This window comes from Loxodonta africana, chromosome 13, assembly GCF_030014295.1.
Source record: "Loxodonta africana isolate mLoxAfr1 chromosome 13, mLoxAfr1.hap2, whole genome shotgun sequence".
In the NCBI taxonomy this organism is placed as follows: Eukaryota; Metazoa; Chordata; class Mammalia; order Proboscidea; family Elephantidae; genus Loxodonta; species Loxodonta africana.
In genome coordinates, this window is record NC_087354.1 from 466973 (window position 1) to 484483 (window position 17511).

The 17511-nt window shown below is 49.5% G+C and overlaps 10 non-coding genes across 10 annotated transcripts; all 10 read right to left on the reverse strand.

Moving 5' to 3' along the window:
* Positions 1-681: 681 nt before the first annotated feature.
* On the reverse strand, positions 682-759 carry LOC135227474 (small nucleolar RNA SNORD115). The gene has a single exon (XR_010317638.1). It is a non-coding gene; the product is annotated as a small nucleolar RNA SNORD115 (small nucleolar RNA).
* Positions 760-2377: 1618 nt separating this feature from the next.
* Positions 2378-2458, reverse strand: LOC135227383 (small nucleolar RNA SNORD115). The gene has a single exon (XR_010317550.1). It is a non-coding gene; the product is annotated as a small nucleolar RNA SNORD115 (small nucleolar RNA).
* A 1618-nt stretch (positions 2459-4076) lies between these two features.
* Positions 4077-4154, reverse strand: LOC135227475 (small nucleolar RNA SNORD115). Its single transcript, XR_010317639.1, has one exon. It is a non-coding gene; the product is annotated as a small nucleolar RNA SNORD115 (small nucleolar RNA).
* Positions 4155-5772: 1618 nt separating this feature from the next.
* LOC135227384 (small nucleolar RNA SNORD115) lies at positions 5773-5853 on the reverse strand. The gene has a single exon (XR_010317551.1). It is a non-coding gene; the product is annotated as a small nucleolar RNA SNORD115 (small nucleolar RNA).
* A 1618-nt stretch (positions 5854-7471) lies between these two features.
* LOC135227476 (small nucleolar RNA SNORD115) lies at positions 7472-7549 on the reverse strand. Its single transcript, XR_010317640.1, has one exon. It is a non-coding gene; the product is annotated as a small nucleolar RNA SNORD115 (small nucleolar RNA).
* Positions 7550-9167: 1618 nt separating this feature from the next.
* Positions 9168-9248, reverse strand: LOC135227385 (small nucleolar RNA SNORD115). Its single transcript, XR_010317552.1, has one exon. It is a non-coding gene; the product is annotated as a small nucleolar RNA SNORD115 (small nucleolar RNA).
* Positions 9249-10866: 1618 nt separating this feature from the next.
* LOC135227477 (small nucleolar RNA SNORD115) lies at positions 10867-10944 on the reverse strand. The gene has a single exon (XR_010317641.1). It is a non-coding gene; the product is annotated as a small nucleolar RNA SNORD115 (small nucleolar RNA).
* Positions 10945-12562: 1618 nt separating this feature from the next.
* LOC135227386 (small nucleolar RNA SNORD115) lies at positions 12563-12643 on the reverse strand. The gene has a single exon (XR_010317553.1). It is a non-coding gene; the product is annotated as a small nucleolar RNA SNORD115 (small nucleolar RNA).
* Positions 12644-14261: 1618 nt separating this feature from the next.
* On the reverse strand, positions 14262-14339 carry LOC135227478 (small nucleolar RNA SNORD115). The gene has a single exon (XR_010317642.1). It is a non-coding gene; the product is annotated as a small nucleolar RNA SNORD115 (small nucleolar RNA).
* Positions 14340-15957: 1618 nt separating this feature from the next.
* LOC135227387 (small nucleolar RNA SNORD115) lies at positions 15958-16038 on the reverse strand. The gene has a single exon (XR_010317554.1). It is a non-coding gene; the product is annotated as a small nucleolar RNA SNORD115 (small nucleolar RNA).
* Between the last annotated feature and the right edge of the window lie 1473 nt (positions 16039-17511).

Here is a 17511-nt window from a genome sequence, read left to right on the forward strand (position 1 = left end):
GCAGTTATCTGTGCAGCTACCTTTACTTGAAAGCTGGAGCCAGCTATCAGACTACTGAGTCGCTCATCCAATTTCAAGATTCACGGGAAAAGCGTCCCGCAAATCCTGCGAGTCCAGCCGCAACTGACACACGCTTTCAATTACAGCAAGTTGACCAGTCTCCTGTAGAGCTCTGGGCCATTCACATCTCATAAATATCTTGGGAAAATACATTGTTCTAATTGGCCGTTTCTCCCATTTCGGTAGGCCCTATCGGACTTGGACCCAGGCTATCGCAGACGACTCCAGCGCACATGTTTCAGCATTCTCTGATTCCGAAGTATCCACCCACGCACATCACCGCCACTTAGTCAACCAGGCAAGGTCAAGCAAACACCAGGGGACATGCCTCAGCCTTGTCAGCAAACCCTACTGCCTTTTGCGGTGTATCCTCACTTGCCTAAGTGTCAGATGGGGCCAGGGCAAATCACGGGAAATCCCTCACCTTTTGTCCTCGCAACGGTGAACTCCTCGGAGGCAGGTTGTGCTAAAGGACACAAAAAGAGGAAAAGAGCCAAGGAATCAGCCTGACCAAAATCGGCCACCCAGGTCTTTTGGATTACTTGGTGCAGGTGAAAGAAATCAAAATGGGAGTCCGCTCTAAAGAAGATCTGGAAGGCTGGGCCAAAGGACTTTCCCACAGGGCCTCAGCATAACCTCTCTGAGCATGATTTTTAGGTCATCATCTCTCTTCCAGACAGATTATGTCATCATTGACCCCAGCCATATCACTCCCCAGGAAAAATCCCCTGAGACCTGAAGATGCTTACCACAAATGTCTTCCTTCCACCCAGGAAGGACAGTGGATGAGAGCGTTCACACATCATCTTCCAGTTTCCCGGGCAGTTGGCTTGACCCCCATGAAAGCGGCACAAGAGACATCGACCTCACTAACCCTTTGAAAAGGGGAAATCAGTAAGACAGAGATCCCAGAAGAGAAACTCACTTCCCTAAGGCTAGGCTTTCAGCCAGACATTCGCGAACACATGGACAAAATCAAGACAGCCATTTGCAACCCACTGGGGAGTCTGCTGACCCATGACAGAAGGAGAGAATCATGCAATATTCAGAAGAAGGCAGAGAGGTCTCTGGATGTAGCAGAAATTTACAGGAGGACCCAGGCAAAAGGAGCCTTTGCCATTGCTTAAGCCTGACTGATGTGTTGAAGGCAGCCAACTATGCGTCCACGGGCACTGTCCAATGTGTGCGGACTCCCGGGAAATGGCACCCAAGAGTCCCCAGCACCGGGGGATCTTCAAATCAGCTGGAGGACATTTGGAAAAGAATAGCTTTCCAAGAATTCTGCCAACACTTGTTAAAATTGCCACAGTCCTTCAACGCTTTCATTTCACCACTGAGCCATGGAGAGACACAATCGAATCTACCTCAGGCCCCAATAATCCCCAGAGAGGGAACACATCTCCTCCCGTATATCAAGCATCAGAGGATCCCGTGGGGCACACGGAAAAGGAGTTCTATGGAATCTCTACAAGATTCCAAAGATCTGTCAAGAAAATGATCTTTCCACATGTGGAAGGCAGCAGTTATGCCTGCATTGCCTGATTAGACTGTCAGCAGATCCTGACCTCCTGTGGTATGAACCTGAAACTAGTCATGACGCTCGCGACCCACGTACCGAATGGTATTGAGCCTGGCATTAGCTTTTTGACTCAGATAGTGGTGCTGCTGCCTTTTCTTGAATGCTACAGCGAGGTGTCAGGCTACTCCAGTCTTCATCCAATACCAAGATGTCTGGGAAAGAGGCCCTGGAGATCCTAAGAGTCCAGTCGCAACTGACACAGGCTTTCAACTAGGGCAAGTCTCTCTGGTTTCTCCAGTAGAGCTGCTACACACTCCCATCCCGTAAAGAGTTGAGAGTTGAAAATATTCTCAAACTTCCGTAGGCATACCCGACTGGGAACCGGACTAGCAAAAATTACTCAAGTGGAAATTCTTCTAGGTTCCTGTGCTTCCTAACTATCCACCCGTGCATATCACCGCCACTTGGTCAATCGGTCAGGTCAAGCTCAAAGCAGGGGACACGTCTCAGCTTTTCCACAAAACCCGACTGCCTCTTGGGCTCCATTTTCACTTGTCTAAGTGTCACCAGAGACAAGGGAAAACCGCCGTCATTCACTCACCTTGAGTTCTTTCGGTGGTGAATCTCCTGAAAGCAGGTCTTTCGAAATGACAGAAAAAGACGAAAAGAGCCAAGGAATCAGCATGACCAAAATCGGTCAGGGAGGAGTTTTTGATCACTTGGTGGAGGAAAAAGGGATCCAAACGGGGGTCCCCTCTAAAGCAGATCATTAACGTTAGGGAAAAGGAGTTTCTCTCTGGGCCTCAGCGGGATCCTATTGAGCATGATTTTTATGTCATCATCTCTCTTCGAGACAAGTTGAGGTGTCTTCGTTGACCCGAGACATCTCAATCCCCGGGAGAAATCACCTGAGTCTTCAAGTTCCTCACCACCGATATCGTCCATCCAGCCCGCAATCACGCAGGATGAGAAGGTTCGCACATCCTCTTCCGGTTTCCCGGGGAGTAGCTTGACCCTCATGAAAGCAGGAAAACAGGCTTCGACCTTGCAATCCTTTGAGGAAGGGCAAAGAAGTAAGTCAGACATCAGACGAGAGACATTCATTGCCTAACAGCTATGCTTTTTCCACATATAGCCCAAAAGAGGGACGAAATCAAGACACACACTTCTCGCCCATTAGTGAGACTGCTGACCCTTGACAGAAAGGCAGACGCGTGCCAGATCAAGACAAGGCATAGAGGACTCCGAATGGAGAAAAGTACTCAGGAAGTCCCAGCCAAGAACAGGCTATTCATTTGATCAGCCCCGGCTAATGTCTACGAGGAAGCCGAATCTGTGTCCACAGGCACGGATCCGTGCACGAGCACTTCCAGGAAATGACATCCAAGGGTTCCCAAAACTGGGGATCTTCAAATGAGCTGTGGGACACTCGGAAGAGGGCTTTCACCAAGAATTTGGCCCCAAATTCAACTAGGCATTTCCAGAGTTTGATTTCACCCTTGTGCCATGGAGAGACACAGTCCAGGCCACCTCATTCCCAAAGAATGGGAACACAGGGAACACATCTCCTCCTGTTTATCAACCATCAGAGGATTCCTTGGCACAAAGAGAGCAGGAGTCTTATGGAACCTCTACAGGATTCCAACGAACTCTGTAGGAACACTGATCTCTGCACATGTGCAAGGCAGCACTTACGCCTGCTTTCACTGTCTAGAGCTCCAGGGAAACATGACCTCCTGTGGCATCAACCTGAAAGTGCTCCTGACCCTCGTGTCCCCTTCACACCTGGCATCGACCCTGACTTTAGATTTTCTATGCAGTTATCTGTGCAGCTACCTTTACTTGAAAGCTGGAGCCAGCTATCAGACTACTGAGTCGCTCATCCAATTTCAAGATTCACGGGAAAAGCGTCCCGCAAATCCTGCGAGTCCAGCCGCAACTGACACACGCTTTCAATTACAGCAAGTTGACCAGTCTCCTGTAGAGCTCTGGGCCATTCACATCTCCTAAATATCTTGGGAAAATACATTGTTCTAATTGGCCGTTTCTCCCATTTCGGTAGGCCCTATCGGACTTGGACCCAGGCTATCGCAGACGACTCCAGCGCACATGTTTCAGCATTCTCTGATTCCGAAGTATCCACCCACGCACATCACCGCCACTTAGTCAACCAGGCAAGGTCAAGCAAACACCAGGGGACATGCCTCAGCCTTGTCAGCAAACCCTACTGCCTTTTGCGGTGTATCCTCACTTGCCTAAGTGTCAGATGGGGCCAGGGCAAATCACGGGAAATCCCTCACCTTTTGTCCTCGCAACGGTGAACTCCTCGGAGGCAGGTTGTGCTAAAGGACACAAAAAGAGGAAAAGAGCCAAGGAATCAGCCTGACCAAAATCGGCCACCCAGGTCTTTTGGATTACTTGGTGCAGGTGAAAGAAATCAAAATGGGAGTCCGCTCTAAAGAAGATCTGGAAGGCTGGGCCAAAGGACTTTCCCACAGGGCCTCAGCATAACCTCTCTGAGCATGATTTTTAGGTCATCATCTCTCTTCCAGACAGATTATGTCATCATTGACCCCAGCCATATCACTCCCCAGGAAAAATCCCCTGAGACCTGAAGATGCTTACCACAAATGTCTTCCTTCCACCCAGGAAGGACAGTGGATGAGAGCGTTCACACATCATCTTCCAGTTTCCCGGGCAGTTGGCTTGACCCCCATGAAAGCGGCACAAGAGACATCGACCTCACTAACCCTTTGAAAAGGGGAAATCAGTAAGACAGAGATCCCAGAAGAGAAACTCACTTCCCTAAGGCTAGGCTTTCAGCCAGACATTCGCGAACACATGGACAAAATCAAGACAGCCATTTGCAACCCACTGGGGAGTCTGCTGACCCATGACAGAAGGAGAGAATCATGCAATATTCAGAAGAAGGCAGAGAGGTCTCTGGATGTAGCAGAAATTTACAGGAGGACCCAGGCAAAAGGAGCCTTTGCCATTGCTTAAGCCTGACTGATGTGTTGAAGGCAGCCAACTATGCGTCCACGGGCACTGTCCAATGTGTGCGGACTCCCGGGAAATGGCACCCAAGAGTCCCCAGCACCGGGGGATCTTCAAATCAGCTGGAGGACATTTGGAAAAGAATAGCTTTCCAAGAATTCTGCCAACACTTGTTAAAATTGCCACAGTCCTTCAACGCTTTCATTTCACCACTGAGCCATGGAGAGACACAATCGAATCTACCTCAGGCCCCAATAATCCCCAGAGAGGGAACACATCTCCTCCCGTATATCAAGCATCAGAGGATCCCGTGGGGCACACGGAAAAGGAGTTCTATGGAATCTCTACAAGATTCCAAAGATCTGTCAAGAAAATGATCTTTCCACATGTGGAAGGCAGCAGTTATGCCTGCATTGCCTGATTAGACTGTCAGCAGATCCTGACCTCCTGTGGTATGAACCTGAAACTAGTCATGACGCTCGCGACCCACGTACCGAATGGTATTGAGCCTGGCATTAGCTTTTTGACTCAGATAGTGGTGCTGCTGCCTTTTCTTGAATGCTACAGCGAGGTGTCAGGCTACTCCAGTCTTCATCCAATACCAAGATGTCTGGGAAAGAGGCCCTGGAGATCCTAAGAGTCCAGTCGCAACTGACACAGGCTTTCAACTAGGGCAAGTCTCTCTGGTTTCTCCAGTAGAGCTGCTACACACTCCCATCCCGTAAAGAGTTGAGAGTTGAAAATATTCTCAAACTTCCGTAGACATACCCGACTGGGAACCGGACTAGCAAAAATTACTCAAGTGGAAATTCTTCTAGGTTCCTGTGCTTCCTAACTATCCACCCGTGCATATCACCGCCACTTGGTCAATCGGTCAGGTCAAGCTCAAAGCAGGGGACACGTCTCAGCTTTTCCACAAAACCCGACTGCCTCTTGGGCTCCATTTTCACTTGTCTAAGTGTCACCAGAGACAAGGGAAAACCGCCGTCATTCACTCACCTTGAGTTCTTTCGGTGGTGAATCTCCTGAAAGCAGGTCTTTCGGAATGACAGAAAAAGACGAAAAGAGCCAAGGAATCAGCATGACCAGAATCGGTCAGGGAGGAGTTTTTGATCACTTGGTGGAGGAAACAGGGATCCAAACGGGGGTCCCCTCTAAAGCAGATCATTAACGTTAGGGAAAAGGAGTTTCTCTCTGGGCCTCAGCGGGATCCTATTGAGCATGATTTTTATGTCATCATCTCTCTTCGAGACAAGTTGAGGTGTCTTCGTTGACCCGAGACATCTCAATCCCCGGGAGAAATCACCTGAGTCTTCAAGTTCCTCACCACCGATATCGTCCATCCAGCCCGCAATCACGCAGGATGAGAAGGTTCGCACATCCTCTTCCGGTTTCCCGGGGAGTAGCTTGACCCTCATGAAAGCAGGAAAACAGGCTTCGACCTTGCAATCCTTTGAGGAAGGGCAAAGAAGTAAGTCAGACATCAGACGAGAGACATTCATTGCCTAACAGCTATGCTTTTTCCACATATAGCCCAAAAGAGGGACGAAATCAAGACACACACTTCTCGCCCATTAGTGAGACTGCTGACCCTTGACAGAAAGGCAGACGCGTGCCAGATCAAGACAAGGCATAGAGGACTCCGAATGGAGAAAAGTACTCAGGAAGTCCCAGCCAAGAACAGGCTATTCATTTGATCAGCCCCGGCTTATGTCTACGAGGAAGCCGAATCTGTGTCCACAGGCACGGATCCGTGCACGAGCACTTCCAGGAAATGACATCCAAGGGTTCCCAAAACTGGGGATCTTCAAATGAGCTGTGGGACACTCGGAAGAGGGCTTTCACCAAGAATTTGGCCCCAAATTCAACTAGGCATTTCCAGAGTTTGATTTCACCCTTGTGCCATGGAGAGACACAGTCCAGGCCACCTCATTCCCAAAGAATGGGAACACAGGGAACACATCTCCTCCTGTTTATCAACCATCAGAGGATTCCTTGGCACAAAGAGAGCAGGAGTCTTATGGAACCTCTACAGGATTCCAACGAACTCTGTAGGAACACTGATCTCTGCACATGTGCAAGGCAGCACTTACGCCTGCTTTCACTGTCTAGAGCTCCAGGGAAACATGACCTCCTGTGGCATCAACCTGAAAGTGCTCCTGACCCTCGTGTCCCCTTCACACCTGGCATCGACCCTGACTTTAGATTTTCTATGCAGTTATCTGTGCAGCTACCTTTACTTGAAAGCTGGAGCCAGCTATCAGACTACTGAGTCGCTCATCCAATTTCAAGATTCACGGGAAAAGCGTCCCGCAAATCCTGCGAGTCCAGCCGCAACTGACACACGCTTTCAATTACAGCAAGTTGACCAGTCTCCTGTAGAGCTCTGGGCCATTCACATCTCCTAAATATCTTGGGAAAATACATTGTTCTAATTGGCCGTTTCTCCCATTTCGGTAGGCCCTATCGGACTTGGACCCAGGCTATCGCAGACGACTCCAGCGCACATGTTTCAGCATTCTCTGATTCCGAAGTATCCACCCACGCACATCACCGCCACTTAGTCAACCAGGCAAGGTCAAGCAAACACCAGGGGACATGCCTCAGCCTTGTCAGCAAACCCTACTGCCTTTTGCGGTGTATCCTCACTTGCCTAAGTGTCAGATGGGGCCAGGGCAAATCACGGGAAATCCCTCACCTTTTGTCCTCGCAACGGTGAACTCCTCGGAGGCAGGTTGTGCTAAAGGACACAAAAAGAGGAAAAGAGCCAAGGAATCAGCCTGACCAAAATCGGCCACCCAGGTCTTTTGGATTACTTGGTGCAGGTGAAAGAAATCAAAATGGGAGTCCGCTCTAAAGAAGATCTGGAAGGCTGGGCCAAAGGACTTTCCCACAGGGCCTCAGCATAACCTCTCTGAGCATGATTTTTAGGTCATCATCTCTCTTCCAGACAGATTATGTCATCATTGACCCCAGCCATATCACTCCCCAGGAAAAATCCCCTGAGACCTGAAGATGCTTACCACAAATGTCTTCCTTCCACCCAGGAAGGACAGTGGATGAGAGCGTTCACACATCATCTTCCAGTTTCCCGGGCAGTTGGCTTGACCCCCATGAAAGCGGCACAAGAGACATCGACCTCACTAACCCTTTGAAAAGGGGAAATCAGTAAGACAGAGATCCCAGAAGAGAAACTCACTTCCCTAAGGCTAGGCTTTCAGCCAGACATTCGCGAACACATGGACAAAATCAAGACAGCCATTTGCAACCCACTGGGGAGTCTGCTGACCCATGACAGCAGGAGAGAATCATGCAATATTCAGAAGAAGGCAGAGAGGTCTCTGGATGTAGCAGAAATTTACAGGAGGACCCAGGCAAAAGGAGCCTTTGCCATTGCTTAAGCCTGACTGATGTGTTGAAGGCAGCCAACTATGCGTCCACGGGCACTGTCCAATGTGTGCGGACTCCCGGGAAATGGCACCCAAGAGTCCCCAGCACCGGGGGATCTTCAAATCAGCTGGAGGACATTTGGAAAAGAATAGCTTTCCAAGAATTCTGCCAACACTTGTTAAAATTGCCACAGTCCTTCAACGCTTTCATTTCACCACTGAGCCATGGAGAGACACAATCGAATCTACCTCAGGCCCCAATAATCCCCAGAGAGGGAACACATCTCCTCCCGTATATCAAGCATCAGAGGATCCCGTGGGGCACACGGAAAAGGAGTTCTATGGAATCTCTACAAGATTCCAAAGATCTGTCAAGAAAATGATCTTTCCACATGTGGAAGGCAGCAGTTATGCCTGCATTGCCTGATTAGACTGTCAGCAGATCCTGACCTCCTGTGGTATGAACCTGAAACTAGTCATGACGCTCGCGACCCACGTACCGAATGGTATTGAGCCTGGCATTAGCTTTTTGACTCAGATAGTGGTGCTGCTGCCTTTTCTTGAATGCTACAGCGAGGTGTCAGGCTACTCCAGTCTTCATCCAATACCAAGATGTCTGGGAAAGAGGCCCTGGAGATCCTAAGAGTCCAGTAGCAACTGACACAGGCTTTCAACTAGGGCAAGTCTCTCTGGTTTCTCCAGTAGAGCTGCTACACACTCCCATCCCGTAAAGAGTTGAGAGTTGAAAATATTCTCAAACTTCCGTAGGCATACCCGACTGGGAACCGGACTAGCAAAAATTACTCAAGTGGAAATTCTTCTAGGTTCCTGTGCTTCCTAACTATCCACCCGTGCATATCACCGCCACTTGGTCAATCGGTCAGGTCAAGCTCAAAGCAGGGGACACGTCTCAGCTTTTCCACAAAACCCGACTGCCTCTTGGGCTCCATTTTCACTTGTCTAAGTGTCACCAGAGACAAGGGAAAACCGCCGTCATTCACTCACCTTGAGTTCTTTCGGTGGTGAATCTCCTGAAAGCAGGTCTTTCGAAATGACAGAAAAAGACGAAAAGAGCCAAGGAATCAGCATGACCAGAATCGGTCAGGGAGGAGTTTTTGATCACTTGGTGGAGGAAACAGGGATCCAAACGGGGGTCCCCTCTAAAGCAGATCATTAACGTTAGGGAAAAGGAGTTTCTCTCTGGGCCTCAGCGGGATCCTATTGAGCATGATTTTTATGTCATCATCTCTCTTCGAGACAAGTTGAGGTGTCTTCGTTGACCCGAGACATCTCAATCCCCGGGAGAAATCACCTGAGTCTTCAAGTTCCTCACCACCGATATCGTCCATCCAGCCCGCAATCACGCAGGATGAGAAGGTTCGCACATCCTCTTCCGGTTTCCCGGGGAGTAGCTTGACCCTCATGAAAGCAGGAAAACAGGCTTCGACCTTGCAATCCTTTGAGGAAGGGCAAAGAAGTAAGTCAGACATCAGACGAGAGACATTCATTGCCTAACAGCTATGCTTTTTCCACATATAGCCCAAAAGAGGGACGAAATCAAGACACACACTTCTCGCCCATTAGTGAGACTGCTGACCCTTGACAGAAAGGCAGACGCGTGCCAGATCAAGACAAGGCATAGAGGACTCCGAATGGAGAAACGTACTCAGGAAGTCCCAGCCAAGAACAGGCTATTCATTTGATCAGCCCCGGCTTATGTCTACGAGGAAGCCGAATCTGTGTCCACAGGCACGGATCCGTGCACGAGCACTTCCAGGAAATGACATCCAAGGGTTCCCAAAACTGGGGATCTTCAAATGAGCTGTGGGACACTCGGAAGAGGGCTTTCACCAAGAATTTGGCCCCAAATTCAACTAGGCATTTCCAGAGTTTGATTTCACCCTTGTGCCATGGAGAGACACAGTCCAGGCCACCTCATTCCCAAAGAATGGGAACACAGGGAACACATCTCCTCCTGTTTATCAACCATCAGAGGATTCCTTGGCACAAAGAGAGCAGGAGTCTTATGGAACCTCTACAGGATTCCAACGAACTCTGTAGGAACACTGATCTCTGCACATGTGCAAGGCAGCACTTACGCCTGCTTTCACTGTCTAGAGCTCCAGGGAAACATGACCTCCTGTGGCATCAACCTGAAAGTGCTCCTGACCCTCGTGTCCCCTTCACACCTGGCATCGACCCTGACTTTAGATTTTCTATGCAGTTATCTGTGCAGCTACCTTTACTTGAAAGCTGGAGCCAGCTATCAGACTACTGAGACGCTCATCCAATTTCAAGATTCACGGGAAAAGCGTCCCGCAAATCCTGCGAGTCCAGCCGCAACTGACACACGCTTTCAATTACAGCAAGTTGACCAGTCTCCTGTAGAGCTCTGGGCCATTCACATCTCATAAATATCTTGGGAAAATACATTGTTCTAGTTGGCCGTTTCTCCCATTTCGGTAGGCCCTATCGGACTTGGACCCAGGCTATCGCAGACGACTCCAGCGCACATGTTTCAGCATTCTCTGATTCCGAAGTATCCACCCACGCACATCACCGCCACTTAGTCAACCAGGCAAGGTCAAGCAAACACCAGGGGACATGCCTCAGCCTTGTCAGCAAACCCTACTGCCTTTTGCGGTGTATCCTCACTTGCCTAAGTGTCAGATGGGGCCAGGGCAAATCACGGGAAATCCCTCACCTTTTGTCCTCGCAACGGTGAACTCCTCGGAGGCAGGTTGTGCTAAAGGACACAAAAAGAGGAAAAGAGCCAAGGAATCAGCCTGACCAAAATCGGCCACCCAGGTCTTTTGGATTACTTGGTGCAGGTGAAAGAAATCAAAATGGGAGTCCGCTCTAAAGAAGATCTGGAAGGCTGGGCCAAAGGACTTTCCCACAGGGCCTCAGCATAACCTCTCTGAGCATGATTTTTAGGTCATCATCTCTCTTCCAGACAGATTATGTCATCATTGACCCCAGCCATATCACTCCCCAGGAAAAATCCCCTGAGACCTGAAGATGCTTACCACAAATGTCTTCCTTCCACCCAGGAAGGACAGTGGATGAGAGCGTTCACACATCATCTTCCAGTTTCCCGGGCAGTTGCCTTGACCCCCATGAAAGCGGCACAAGAGACATCGACCTCACTAACCCTTTGAAAAGGGGAAATCAGTAAGACAGAGATCCCAGAAGAGAAACTCACTTCCCTAAGGCTAGGCTTTCAGCCAGACATTCGCGAACACATGGACAAAATCAAGACAGCCATTTGCAACCCACTGGGGAGTCTGCTGACCCATGACAGAAGGAGAGAATCATGCAATATTCAGAAGAAGGCAGAGAGGTCTCTGGATGTAGCAGAAATTTACAGGAGGAACCAGGCAAAAGGAGCCTTTGCCATTGCTTAAGCCTGACTGATGTGTTGAAGGCAGCCAACTATGCGTCCACGGGCACTGTCCAATGTGTGCGGACTCCCGGGAAATGGCACCCAAGAGTCCCCAGCACCAGGGGATCTTCAAATCAGCTGGAGGACATTTGGAAAAGAATAGCATTCCAAGAATTCTGCCAACACTTGTTAAAATTGCCACAGTCCTTCAACGCTTTCATTTCACCACTGAGCCATGGAGAGACACAATCGAATCTACCTCAGGCCCCAATAATCCCCAGAGAGGGAACACATCTCCTCCCGTATATCAAGCATCAGAGGATCCCGTGGGGCACACGGAAAAGGAGTTCTATGGAATCTCTACAAGATTCCAAAGATCTGTCAAGAAAATGATCTTTCCACATGTGGAAGGCAGCAGTTATGCCTGCATTGCCTGATTAGACTGTCAGCAGATCCTGACCTCCTGTGGTATGAACCTGAAACTAGTCATGACGCTCGCGACCCACGTACCGAATGGTATTGAGCCTGGCATTAGCTTTTTGACTCAGATAGTGGTGCTGCTGCCTTTTCTTGAATGCTACAGCGAGGTGTCAGGCTACTCCAGTCTTCATCCAATACCAAGATGTCTGGGAAAGAGGCCCTGGAGATCCTAAGAGTCCAGTCGCAACTGACACAGGCTTTCAACTAGGGCAAGTCTCTCTGGTTTCTCCAGTAGAGCTGCTACACACTCCCATCCCGTAAAGAGTTGAGAGTTGAAAATATTCTCAAACTTCCGTAGACATACCCGACTGGGAACCGGACTAGCAAAAATTACTCAAGTGGAAATTCTTCTAGGTTCCTGTGCTTCCTAACTATCCACCCGTGCATATCACCGCCACTTGGTCAATCGGTCAGGTCAAGCTCAAAGCAGGGGACACGTCTCAGCTTTTCCACAAAACCCGACTGCCTCTTGGGCTCCATTTTCACTTGTCTAAGTGTCACCAGAGACAAGGGAAAACCGCCGTCATTCACTCACCTTGAGTTCTTTCGGTGGTGAATCTCCTGAAAGCAGGTCTTTCGAAATGACAGAAAAAGACGAAAAGAGCCAAGGAATCAGCATGACCAAAATCGGTCAGGGAGGAGTTTTTGATCACTTGGTGGAGGAAACAGGGATCCAAACGGGGGTCCCCTCTAAAGCAGATCATTAACGTTAGGGAAAAGGAGTTTCTCTCTGGGCCTCAGCGGGATCCTATTGAGCATGATTTTTATGTCATCATCTCTCTTCGAGACAAGTTGAGGTGTCTTCGTTGACCCGAGACATCTCAATCCCCGGGAGAAATCACCTGAGTCTTCAAGTTCCTCACCACCGATATCGTCCATCCAGCCCGCAATCACGCAGGATGAGAAGGTTCGCACATCCTCTTCCGGTTTCCCGGGGAGTAGCTTGACCCTCATGAAAGCAGGAAAACAGGCTTCGACCTTGCAATCCTTTGAGGAAGGGCAAAGAAGTAAGTCAGACATCAGACGAGAGACATTCATTGCCTAACAGCTATGCTTTTTCCACATATAGCCCAAAAGAGGGACGAAATCAAGACACACACTTCTCGCCCATTAGTGAGACTGCTGACCCTTGACAGAAAGGCAGACGCGTGCCAGATCAAGACAAGGCATAGAGGACTCCGAATGGAGAAACGTACTCAGGAAGTCCCAGCCAAGAACAGGCTATTCATTTGATCAGCCCCGGCTTATGTCTACGAGGAAGCCGAATCTGTGTCCACAGGCACGGATCCGTGCACGAGCACTTCCAGGAAATGACATCCAAGGGTTCCCAAAACTGGGGATCTTCAAATGAGCTGTGGGACACTCGGAAGAGGGCTTTCACCAAGAATTTGGCCCCAAATTCAACTAGGCATTTCCAGAGTTTGATTTCACCCTTGTGCCATGGAGAGACACAGTCCAGGCCACCTCATTCCCAAAGAATGGGAACACAGGGAACACATCTCCTCCTGTTTATCAACCATCAGAGGATTCCTTGGCACAAAGAGAGCAGGAGTCTTATGGAACCTCTACAGGATTCCAACGAACTCTGTAGGAACACTGATCTCTGCACATGTGCAAGGCAGCACTTACGCCTGCTTTCACTGTCTAGAGCTCCAGGGAAACATGACCTCCTGTGGCATCAACCTGAAAGTGCTCCTGACCCTCGTGTCCCCTTCACACCTGGCATCGACCCTGACTTTAGATTTTCTATGCAGTTATCTGTGCAGCTACCTTTACTTGAAAGCTGGAGCCAGCTATCAGACTACTGAGTCGCTCATCCAATTTCAAGATTCACGGGAAAAGCGTCCCGCAAATCCTGCGAGTCCAGCCGCAACTGACACACGCTTTCAATTACAGCAAGTTGACCAGTCTCCTGTAGAGCTCTGGGCCATTCACATCTCATAAATATCTTGGGAAAATACATTGTTCTAGTTGGCCGTTTCTCCCATTTCGGTAGGCCCTATCGGACTTGGACCCAGGCTATCGCAGACGACTCCAGCGCACATGTTTCAGCATTCTCTGATTCCGAAGTATCCACCCACGCACATCACCGCCACTTAGTCAACCAGGCAAGGTCAAGCAAACACCAGGGGACATGCCTCAGCCTTGTCAGCAAACCCTACTGCCTTTTGCGGTGTATCCTCACTTGCCTAAGTGTCAGATGGGGCCAGGGCAAATCACGGGAAATCCCTCACCTTTTGTCCTCGCAACGGTGAACTCCTCGGAGGCAGGTTGTGCTAAAGGACACAAAAAGAGGAAAAGAGCCAAGGAATCAGCCTGACCAAAATCGGCCACCCAGGTCTTTTGGATTACTTGGTGCAGGTGAAAGAAATCAAAATGGGAGTCCGCTCTAAAGAAGATCTGGAAGGCTGGGCCAAAGGACTTTCCCACAGGGCCTCAGCATAACCTCTCTGAGCATGATTTTTAGGTCATCATCTCTCTTCCAGACAGATTATGTCATCATTGACCCCAGCCATATCACTCCCCAGGAAAAATCCCCTGAGACCTGAAGATGCTTACCACAAATGTCTTCCTTCCACCCAGGAAGGACAGTGGATGAGAGCGTTCACACATCATCTTCCAGTTTCCCGGGCAGTTGCCTTGACCCCCATGAAAGCGGCACAAGAGACATCGACCTCACTAACCCTTTGAAAAGGGGAAATCAGTAAGACAGAGATCCCAGAAGAGAAACTCACTTCCCTAAGGCTAGGCTTTCAGCCAGACATTCGCGAACACATGGACAAAATCAAGACAGCCATTTGCAACCCACTGGGGAGTCTGCTGACCCATGACAGAAGGAGAGAATCATGCAATATTCAGAAGAAGGCAGAGAGGTCTCTGGATGTAGCAGAAATTTACAGGAGGAACCAGGCAAAAGGAGCCTTTGCCATTGCTTAAGCCTGACTGATGTGTTGAAGGCAGCCAACTATGCGTCCACGGGCACTGTCCAATGTGTGCGGACTCCCGGGAAATGGCACCCAAGAGTCCCCAGCACCAGGGGATGTTCAAATCAGCTGGAGGACATTTGGAAAAGAATAGCATTCCAAGAATTCTGCCAACACTTGTTAAAATTGCCACAGTCCTTCAACGCTTTCATTTCACCACTGAGCCATGGAGAGACACAATCGAATCTACCTCAGGCCCCAATAATCCCCAGAGAGGGAACACATCTCCTCCCGTATATCAAGCATCAGAGGATCCCGTGGGGCACACGGAAAAGGAGTTCTATGGAATCTCTACAAGATTCCAAAGATCTGTCAAGAAAATGATCTTTCCACATGTGGAAGGCAGCAGTTATGCCTGCATTGCCTGATTAGACTGTCAGCAGATCCTGACCTCCTGTGGTATGAACCTGAAACTAGTCATGACGCTCGCGACCCACGTACCGAATGGTATTGAGCCTGGCATTAGCTTTTTGACTCAGATAGTGGTGCTGCTGCCTTTTCTTGAATGCTACAGCGAGGTGTCAGGCTACTCCAGTCTTCATCCAATACCAAGATGTCTGGGAAAGAGGCCCTGGAGATCCTAAGAGTCCAGTCGCAACTGACACAGGCTTTCAACTAGGGCAAGTCTCTCTGGTTTCTCCAGTAGAGCTGCTACACACTCCCATCCCGTAAAGAGTTGAGAGTTGAAAATATTCTCAAACTTCCGTAGACATACCCGACTGGGAACCGGACTAGCAAAAATTACTCAAGTGGAAATTCTTCTAGGTTCCTGTGCTTCCTAACTATCCACCCGTGCATATCACCGCCACTTGGTCAATCGGTCAGGTCAAGCTCAAAGCAGGGGACACGTCTCAGCTTTTCCACAAAACCCGACTGCCTCTTGGGCTCCATTTTCACTTGTCTAAGTGTCACCAGAGACAAGGGAAAACCGCCGTCATTCACTCACCTTGAGTTCTTTCGGTGGTGAATCTCCTGAAAGCAGGTCTTTCGAAATGACAGAAAAAGACGAAAAGAGCCAAGGAATCAGCATGACCAAAATCGGTCAGGGAGGAGTTTTTGATCACTTGGTGGAGGAAACAGGGATCCAAACGGGGGTCCCCTCTAAAGCAGATCATTAACGTTAGGGAAAAGGAGTTTCTCTCTGGGCCTCAGCGGGATCCTATTGAGCATGATTTTTATGTCATCATCTCTCTTCGAGACAAGTTGAGGTGTCTTCGTTGACCCGAGACATCTCAATCCCCGGGAGAAATCACCTGAGTCTTCAAGTTCCTCACCACCGATATCGTCCATCCAGCCCGCAATCACGCAGGATGAGAAGGTTCGCACATCCTCTTCCGGTTTCCCGGGGAGTAGCTTGACCCTCATGAAAGCAGGAAAACAGGCTTCGACCTTGCAATCCTTTGAGGAAGGGCAAAGAAGTAAGTCAGACATCAGACGAGAGACATTCATTGCCTAACAGCTATGCTTTTTCCACATATAGCCCAAAAGAGGGACGAAATCAAGACACACACTTCTCGCCCATTAGTGAGACTGCTGACCCTTGACAGAAAGGCAGACGCGTGCCAGATCAAGACAAGGCATAGAGGACTCCGAATGGAGAAAAGTACTCGGGCAGTCCCAGCCAAGAACAGGCTATTCATTTGATCAGCCCCGGCTAATGTCTACGAGGAAGCCGAATCTGTGTCCACAGGCACGGATCCGTGCACGAGCACTTCCAGGAAATGACATCCAAGGGTTCCCAAAACTGGGGATTTTCAAATGAGCTGTGGGACACTCGGAAGAGGGCTTTCACCAAGAATTTGGCCCCAAATTCAACTAGGCATTTCCAGAGTTTGATTTCACCCTTGTGCCATGGAGAGACACAGTCCAGGCCACCTCATTCCCAAAGAATGGGAACACAGGGAACACATCTCCTCCTGTTTATCAACCATCAGAGGATTCCTTGGCACAAAGAGAGCAGGAGTCTTATGGAACCTCTACAGGATTCCAACGAACTCTGTAGGGACACTGATCTCTGCACATGTGCAAGGCAGCACTTACGCCTGCTTTCACTGTCTAGAGCTCCAGGGAAACATGACCTCCTGTGGCATCAACCTGAAAGTGCTCCTGACCCTCGTGTCCCCTTCACACCTGGCATCGACCCTGACTTTAGATTTTCTATGCAGTTATCTGTGCAGCTACCTTTACTTGAAAGCTGGAGCCAGCTATCAGACTACTGAGTCGCTCATCCAATTTCAAGATTCACGGGAAAAGCGTCCCGCAAATCCTGCGAGTCCAGCCGCAACTGACACACGCTTTGAATTACAGCAAGTTGACCAGTCTCCTGTAGAGCTCTGGGCCATTCACATCTCATAAATATCTTGGGAAAATACATTGTTCTAGTTGGCCGTTTCTCCCATTTCGGTAGGCCCTATCGGACTTGGACCCAGGCTATCGCAGACGACTCCAGCGCACATGTTTCAGCATTCTCTGATTCCGAAGTATCCACCCACGCACATCACCGCCACTTAGTCAACCAGGCAAGGTCAAGCAAACACCAGGGGACATGCCTCAGCCTTGTCAGCAAACCCTACTGCCTTTTGCGGTGTATCCTCACTTGCCTAAGTGTCAGATGGGGCCAGGGCAAATCACGGGAAATCCCTCACCTTTTGTCCTCGCAACGGTGAACTCCTCGGAGGCAGGTTGTGCTAAAGGACA